Source organism: Entelurus aequoreus, linkage group LG25 (genome assembly GCF_033978785.1).
Source record: "Entelurus aequoreus isolate RoL-2023_Sb linkage group LG25, RoL_Eaeq_v1.1, whole genome shotgun sequence".
Classification (NCBI taxonomy): domain Eukaryota; kingdom Metazoa; phylum Chordata; class Actinopteri; order Syngnathiformes; family Syngnathidae; genus Entelurus; species Entelurus aequoreus.
In genome coordinates, this window is record NC_084755.1 from 9,893,165 (window position 1) to 9,900,664 (window position 7,500).

Here is a 7,500-nt window from a genome sequence, read left to right on the forward strand (position 1 = left end):
ATAGAGCTAGACCGTGTAGTATTTTATACGTAAGTAGTAAAACCTTAAAGTCACATCTTAAGTGCACAGGGAGCCAGTATAGGTATATATATATGTATGTATATATACAGTATAGGCGTAATATGATCAAACTTTCTTGTTCTTGTCAAAAGTCTAGCAGCCGCATTTTGTACCAACTGTACTCTTTTAATGCTAGACATAGGGAGACCCGAAAATAATAAGTTACAGTAATCGTGACGAGACGTAACGACTGCACGAAAAATGATCTCAGCATCGGTGGTAGACAAAATGGGGCGAATTTTAGCGATATTACGGAGATGAAAGAAGGCCGTTTTAGTAACACTCTTAATGTGTGACTCAAACGAGAGAGTTGGGTCGAAGATAATACTTTACCAAGTCACTTTGTGTAATTATTTTGTTGTCAAATGTTAAGGTGGTTTTATTATTAAATAGGTGCCGGTGTCTAACAGGACCGATAATCAGTATTTGTTTTTTTAGCGTTAAGATGCAAAAAGTTGCTGGACATCCATTGTTTAATTTCATTAAGACATGCCTCCAGCTGACTACAATCTGGCGTGTTGGTCAGCTTTAGGGGCTTGTAGAGTTGGGTGTCGTCAGCATAAGAGTGAAAGCTAACACCGTAATAGTGTATGATGTCACCTAGCAGATGCTGAAGAGTGCAGGGCCAAGAACTGAACCCTGTGGAACCCCTCACGTTACCTTAACCTACTCCGAGGTCACATTGTTATGGGAAATGCCCTGCATCCTGTCAGTAAGATAGCAGTTAAACCAAGACAAGGTTAAGTCTGACATACCAATACATGTTTGGATACGTTCTAATACAGTGTTTTTCTGCCTTTTTTGAGCCAAGGCCCATTTTTTGCTTTGAATAAATCCAGAGGCACACCACCAGCAGAAATCATTAAAAAACAAAACTCAATTGACAGTAAAAAGTCGTTGTCGCAATTGTTGGATATGACTTTAAACCATAACCAACCATGCATCACTATAGCTCTTGTCTCACAGTAGGTGTACTGTAGTTTTTTGCTGTTTTCCTGTGTGTAGTGTTTTAGTTCTTGTCTTGCGCTCCTATTTTGGTATTTTCCTGTAGCAGTTTCATGTCTTCCTTTGAGCGATGTTTCCTGCATCGACTTTGTTTTAGCCATCAAGAATGTTTCAGTTGTTTTTATCCTTCTTTGTGGGGACATTGTTGATTGTCATGTTCGGATGTACATTGTGGACGCCGTCTTTGCTCCACAGTAAGTCTTTGCTGTCGTCCAGCATTCTGGTTTTGTTGACTTTGTAGCAAATCATAGCATATATTTGTATTGTTATTTTGTAGTGTTGAATGTTAAAGGTTTGATCATGTGATATTAGTCAGTATGAAAACACTAACCTTATTAATTTGTTTTTGGCGACACCTAGTGGTCACAATATGTCATTACACTAAGGTCATGACGCTGTACTGTAAGTTGAATGATGATGACAGGTTTGCTCGTGGATACTTTCTCATACATTTCTCCCTTGAAGACTTTGTATATGTAAATAATCAACTATTATGTATGTGATACTTGTTTATGTGGTCAAATGTTGTGTTTTAGACTGCAATATTGTTCAATTAAGGACACTATTTACGTATGTCTAGCTTGTGTGCTGTTGCCTGCTTAGCTGTTGTGTAGCCTATAGTCTAGCATGTTTACCTTTTTATAAATGACTTGACTACAACACAAGAAAAGACCAACCTTGTGCGCTTATTGGAGGACATTTAGATGTTAACTGATTGTCCACATTTGCACAAGTAAACACGCTGCAGGGCTGCTTGTATCAGATCTTATATTGGAGATTTGACCAAATGTATTTTGCTTATATCAAACCCGGACACCATTAATCATAAGCATTGCATTTTAATATATACTGTATATATATAACTACAACAAATGCCATCTAACAAATAGTTATGAAACATATGATAAATAAAATATAATAGTAATAGTAACTTCTTCGTCTGTGTGACTTGGCGTTGGAAGGTATACTTGGAGAATTTTAAGGGTTTTCCTCTTGGAGATCTTCAGGATGATCTGAGCCTCTATCTGAAGTGTTTCTCTAGCTGGTTACATTTGATGCCATTTCCTTACTTACCAGGACCCACCCCTCCAATGCTACTCTCCTCCCTCGTGACGGCTTTAGAGCTGTTGTAGGTGTTCTCCACTGGGTTTTATAATCCCTGTGTGTCCCATAATCCTAGTATATCCCATGTGATGTTCTCTAGTTCTTTTTCCAGCTCACAAAGTCCATCCCGTCCTAGTAGGGAATGCACATTATATGTGCAGATGGTCATATCCTTTAAGGAGCCTGTCCTTGCCCAGAGATCCTTAGCACCGTCTACTGGTTCCTCTACCACGGCCGCTCCCGTAGCTGGGCACTTCAGAGCTGCTGAGGGCCGTTTCTGCCTTTGTGCTGCCATAGTCTTGTGGGGTCCGCTGGGAGAGTAAAGGAATAAACTTAGATGGTGAAAGATTAAACCACCTACGATTTGCTGATGACATCATCCTAATCGCTGAAGATGGTCACAAGCTAGAAGAAATGCTCAATGAACTGAGCATTGAAAGCAACATAGATAAACATGAAGAAGACCAAAGTAATGTTCAAGCAATTCTGTAGAGATCAGAAAATTGTGTTAGATAGCACTATAATTGAGAAATACGACAAGAGCTGGTTGGAGTGCATTTGGGAATGATATCATGAGAAGTAACGTGCCTATCTGCCTCAAGAGAAACCTTTTCAATCAATGTGTACCACCAGCAATGACATATGGTTCTGCAACCTGGGCGATAACAAAGAAAATGGAGCAGGAACTGGAAAGTACTCAACAAAGTACGCAGCACACCATGACAGGAATCTCCAAACGGGATAGGAAGACACTCCAATGGATCAGAAACCAGACTGAAGACACAGACATGATGCAATCAGTCCGCAGAAAGAAATGGAAGTGATCAAGTATGTTTGGATCAGGTGTGTTTGGATCAAGTATGTTCGACTCAGGTGTGATTAGATCAAGTATGTTTGGATCAGGTGTGATTAGATCAAGTATGATTGGATCAGGTGTGATTAGATCAGGTGTGTTTGGATCAGGTGTGATTAGATCAGGTGTGTTTGAATCAGGTGTGATTAGATCAGGTGTTTAGATCAAGTATGTTCGGCTCAGGTGTGATTAGATCAAGTATGTTTAGATCAGGTGTGGCTAGGTCAGTTGTGTTTGGTTAAGGTGTGTTTAGATCAGGTGTGTTTGGATCAGGTGTGTTTAGATCAGTGTATTTGGATCAGGTGTGTTTAGATCAGTGTGTTTGGATCAGGTGTGTTTAGATCAAGTGTATTTAGATCAGTTGTGTTAGGATTAAGTATGTTTGGATAAGATGTGTTTAGATCAGGTGTGTTTGGATCAGGTGTTTTTTGATCAGTTGTGTCAGGATCAAGTATGTTTGGATCAAGTGGGTTTGGATCACTTGTGTTTGGATTATTTGTGTTTAGATCAGGTGTGTTTGGATCAAGTATGTTTGGATCGGGTGTGATTAGCTCAGTTGTGTTTAGATCACTTGTGTTTGGATTATTTGTGTTTAGATCACGTGTGTTTGGATCAGGCGTGTTTAGATCAGGTGTGTTTGGATCAAGTGTGTTTACATCAGTTGTGTTTGGATATGGTGTGTTTGGATCAGGTGTGTTTGGATCAAGTGTGTGTAGATCAAGTATGTTTGGATCCGGTGGGTTTGGATCAAGTATGTTTAGATCGGGTGTGTTTGGATCAGTTGTGTTTGGATCAAATATGTTTAGATCAAGTGTATTTAGATCAGTTGTGTTTGGATCAAGTATGTTGCATCAAGTATGTTTGGATCATGTATGTTTAGATCAAGTGTGTTTAGGTCAGTTGTGTTTGGATAAGGTGTGTTTGGATCAAGTGTGTGTAGATCAAGTATGTTTGGATCAAGTGTGTTTGGATCAGTTGTGTTTGGATCAAGTGTGTGTAGATAAGTATGTTTGGATCAGGTGTGTTTGGATCAGGTGTGTTTGGATCAAGTGTGTGTAGATCAAGTATGTTTGGATCAGGTGTGTTTGGATCAAGTATGTTTAGATCGGGTGTGTTTGGATCAGTTGTGTTTGGATCAAATGTGTTTAGATCAAGTGTATTTAGATCAGTTGTGTTTGGATCAAGTATGTTGCATCAAGTATGTTTGGATCATGTATGTTTAGATCAAGTGTGTTTAGGTCAGTTGTGTTTGGATCAGGTGTGTTTGGATCAAGTGTGTGTAGATCAAGTATGTTTGGATCAGTTGTGTTTGGATCAAGTGTGTGTAGATAAGTATGTTTGGATCAGGTGTGTTTGGATCAAGTGTGTGTAGATAAGTATGTTTGGATCAGGTGTGTTTGGATCAGTTGTGTTTGGATCAAATATGTTTGGATCAGGTGTGTTTAGATCAGGTGTGTTTGGATCAGGTGTGTTTGGATCAGGTGTGATTAGATCAAGTATGTTCCGATCGGGTGTGATTAGATCAACGATGTTTGGATCACATGTGTTTAGAGCACGTGTGTTTAGATCAGTTGTGTTTAGATCAAGTGTGTTTGGATCAAATGTGTTTGGATCAAGTGTGCTTGGATCAGGTGTGTTTAGATCAAGTGTGTTTGATCAAAGGGTGTCAGGATTAAGTGTGTTTGGATCAAGTGTGCTTGGATCAGGTGTGTTTGATCAAAGAGTGTCTGGATCAGGTGTGTTTGATCAAAGAGTGTCTGGATCAAGTGTGTTTAGATCAAGTGTGTTTGGATCAAGTGTGCTTGGATCAAGTGTATTTAGATCAGGTGTGTTTGGATCAAGTGTGCTTGGATCAAGTGTGTTTAGATCAGGTGTGTTTGATCACAAAGTGTCTGGATCAAGTGTGTTTAGATCAAGTATGCTTAGATCAAGTGTGTTTGATCAAAGGGTGTCTGGATCAGGTGTGTTTGGATCAAGTGTGCTTAGATCAAGTGTGTTTGATCAAAGGGTGCCTGGATCAGGTGTGTTTGGATCAAGTGTGCTTGAATCCAGAGTATTTAGATGAGGTGCAGACAGTGGATGTTGGAGGTCTATCAGACAGAAGATGATTGTCATTAAATGGATGAAGGCTGAGCTGCTGCAGACGGGACAAATGAAGATGGATGATCTCACCGAGCTGCAGCTACCAGAGTGGAATGTTGATTGGGGGCTCGCTCACTTCTTCATGTGTGTGTGTGTGTGTGTGTGTGCATGTGTGTGTGCTTAGAAAGGGAGTGTGTGCTTGTGAGATGTTAAGCTGCTGCATTGAAGAGTAGCAACAGAGCTGCAGTACAAAGCAAGCAGACATCTTGCATGTTTTTATTACACAGATCAAACCACAACTTCCATTTTTATTATCATCTTTTGCCATCTTGACTGCATGGATGCTCTCCAAATGGCTTCTTTTTTTTCTCCTTTTTTTTTTTTTTTTTTTTACATGAATGACATTCAAGGGACAAGCGGTAGGAAACGGATGTATGGGTGGACATTCAAGGCGCCCTCGAAGCCCCGTGCAACACTAGCATACATAAAACCCCTCCAGTCATTCCTCAAGCACAACAATGTGTGAATGAAGTTGAAATAGCAGTACTGCAGTAGTATTGGCCATGAGATGACACCCAACCAATCACAGCATGATGTTCAGTATCATGGCCACTGATTGGCTCAGCCTCAGACATATTGCGATTCAAGTCTGTTGGTGCTATTTTATGTCCAAAGGGCTCTCATAATGTTAAAAATGGTATTCAGAAGGTCGTAAACAGGTTATGTATGCACTAGCTATGAAAATATTAAATTTTTATATTAATAATTCTTACTTGGCGGGAATTCCTTCACCATGGTATAGCCCGGAAACTATTATCAGCAAAGACGAGGGACTACTGCGGGGGTTAGCAACCCTAGTGGCTCCCTGGACATCTTTCAGAGATGTGTGAAAATGGAAAAAGATGAAGAAAAAAATATATTTTTAGTTTTAATATATTTTCTGTAGTAGAACAAACCTTCCTAATTGTTAGAAATCCCACTGTTTATGTTATACATGCTTCACTGATGAGAGGATTTGGCAAGCACCATTTTGTCCTACTAATTTCGGCGATCCTTGAACTCACCGTGGTTTGTTTACATGTACAACTTTCTCCGACGCTGCCACAGAAAGACGTGTTTTATGCCACTCCTTATTTGTCTCGTTTTGTCCACCAAACTTACATCATGTGTTGCCTTCATTATAACACTTATATAAGACTTTTAAAGTCATTTTGATAGTAGGCTGATATAGACACTTACATCATGTGTTGCCTTCATTATAACACTTATATAAGACTTTTAAAGTCATTTTGATAGTAGGCTAATATAGCTGATATAGACACTTACATCATGTGTTGCCTTCATTATAACACTTATAAGACTTTTAAAGTCATTTTGATAGTAGGCTAATATAGACACGTCATGTGTTGCCTTCATTATAACACTTATATAAGACTTAAAGTCACTTTGATAGTAGGCTAATATAGACACTTATGTCATGTGTTGCCTTCATTATAACACTTATATAAGACTTTTAAAGTCATTTTGATAGTAGGCTAATATAGCTAATATAGACACTTACATTGTGTGTTGTCTTCATTATAACACTTATATACATTTTTTTGCGGCTCCAGACAGATTTTTTTAATATCTTTTTGGTCCAATATGGCTCTTTCAACATTTTGGGTTGCCGACACCTGCACTACTGTAGTCTCAGAATCATCCAAATATAATCGAAGTTCTATCGTCATTCCACAAATTTGTATTTTACCAACCTCACTCACATTTTACACACACGCACTTGTCAGACTGCTAAACATGCGTTATCACGTTTGCTGGTAATGCGAGTCAACACTTAACAACAGCCAAATACCAGAGTCCGTGAACATTGCTCCAAAGTCAGGATTTTTTTTGTTGATTTAATGTGCATACAAAAGTAAACAATAACATGTTTATGACCATTTTTTTTACCTTTTTGTGTGCAGTGATTCACAAACAAAGGACCTATTTCACATGACGGAATTAGCACACAGGACATGACTTTGCTAAAGAGTAAAAAGTAGCTTATAAGGTTTACGAGGATGTAAATTGTGTAAAATAGTGAATGTGTTCAGTCCACCAAGGAACTCTTACTCAATCACCTGAAAGCACTGATTGAAATGAGAAGACCCCCTGCTTTCCTCCTGCAACATTGTGTGCGTTCTTGTTTTTCCACCCTTCTTGAGACATCAACAAGGAAAAGTAGCTTCCATATGAGGAGGTGTGAACAAGTTAGGACATAAATCATGGTCCCAATACGGAAAACCATTGCATCTAATAGAGAGCCAAATACCAGAGTCCGTGAACATTGCTCCAAAGTCGGGATTTTTGGTTGATTTAATGTGCATACAAAAGTAAACATTGACAGGTGCAAAGGC